Here is a 1939-nt window from a genome sequence, read left to right on the forward strand (position 1 = left end):
GCATAGGATGAATAAATATTTGTAAAAAAAATACACATGACACAATTTAATTCATAAGTAAATGTACACAACTTATCAAAACTAAACTATCCTAATAATCCTAAACATCCTAAATTGGATTTTAATTAAACTAAATTATTCTAATAATCCTAAACTTAATTAAACTAAGCATCCTAATTTTTTTTAAACATCCTAAATTGGCTTTTAACTAAAATAAACTACCCTAATAATCCTAAACATCCTAAATTAGATTTTAATTAAACTAAATTATTCTAATAATTCTAAACTTAATTAAACTAAGCATCCTAAAATTGTTTTAAACATCCTAAATTGGCTTTTAACTAAACTAAACTACCCTAATAATCCTAAACATCCTAAATTGGATTTTAATTAAACTAAATTATTCTAATAATCCTAAAGTTAATTACACTAAGCATCCTAAAATTGGTTTAAACATCCTAAACTGGCTTTTAACTAAACTAAACTACCCTAATAATCCTAAACATCCTAAATTGGTTTTTAATTAAACTAAATTATTCTAATAATCCTAAACTTAATTAAACTAAGCATCCTAAATTATCCTAACCATCCTAAATTAACCATAATTAATTAAAACATAACCATAAAATAACCCTAATTAATCGAAATAATAACATAAACTAAACAAACCTTGTATTAATTAAGTGAGACAAGGAAGTAAGAGGGGGGGGGGAGGGCGGCGGCCGCAGATCGGCGGTAGGGCGGCGGCAGATTGGCGGCGGGAGAAGGGAAAAGGGAAAGGGGAAAGGGGAAGGGGAAAGAAGAAAGGAGAGGGGAGAGAGGGGAAAAGGGAAAGGCGGCAGATTGACGGCGGGGTGGTGGTCGGAGTGGTGGTAGTGGTATGAGTGGTGGTGGTCGGCGAAACTTTGGGGGTTTTTGAAAAATAATTGAGTCAAAATAATTGAGGAGAGATAGGAGGGAGACGGGTGTAAAACCCGTGTATAAAAAAAAGCTGCGACGGAAATTCCGTCGTAATAATAAAATAATAATAAAGCCTGCGACGGAAATTCCGTCGCAGCATTAAAATAATAGTAAAAAACCAGTGTGCTGTGAGCTGTAAAGGGAGACATTAAAAAAAGCCTGCGACGAAAATTTTGTCTCAGGAGAAATAATATTTAATTGTAGCGACAGAATTTCCGTCGCAAAATTTATTATTATTTTATTATTGCGACGGAATTTCCGTTGCAGTGTTTCCCGCCATGTCAGAAAAATTGGCGGTTTAGGAGATTTGGCTGCTACGGAATTTCCGTCGCAGAATGTGGGATTCGTCGCAAGCTCGGTCGCACTATTTTATTTCCTACGGACTATGTGTCCGTCGCAATGAAATCTTTTTTTTGTAGTGTAATCCTGGCCAGTAATTAATCAATTAGATTTAAAACAACAATTGAACAACAACCAAAGTTGTTTAACGATTAATTCATTGATTAACCTCTTTCTAACAACCTAAATCCCCTTTCACCATAAATTAAGAAATTAGCTACTCATAAATCGAATTAAACAAGTATAAATAATAATTGAATTCATAATTAAAATAAAGAAAAGGGAAGAAAAACTTAATCTTGAAATAAAAGTGGAAGAACATGGAACTTGAAGAGCAAACGTTGGAAAGCCGTCCCAAAATAACCCGTCAATCAACAAGAATTAAACCCTAAGCTAGTATTAATCTCCGTATGTAAAACTAGTGTGGAAAGTGCTATTAATAGTCCTCATCTACGTAGTAACTTAACAAAAAAAAGCTACCATCCTCGTAAGTGAGGTCTCCCACGTGATAATCAAGTAAGGGGTTTTAAAATCAAATACAAAAATAACGTCCAACTTAAGCTAATCACCATCTTATTTCCTAAATTAAGTCCAAGTCATAAGGCCCATGACTTCTTGATTCAAGCATACGTATCCTATT

The sequence above is a fragment of the Silene latifolia genome, chromosome Y (genome assembly GCF_048544455.1).
Source record: "Silene latifolia isolate original U9 population chromosome Y, ASM4854445v1, whole genome shotgun sequence".
Classification (NCBI taxonomy): domain Eukaryota; kingdom Viridiplantae; phylum Streptophyta; class Magnoliopsida; order Caryophyllales; family Caryophyllaceae; genus Silene; species Silene latifolia.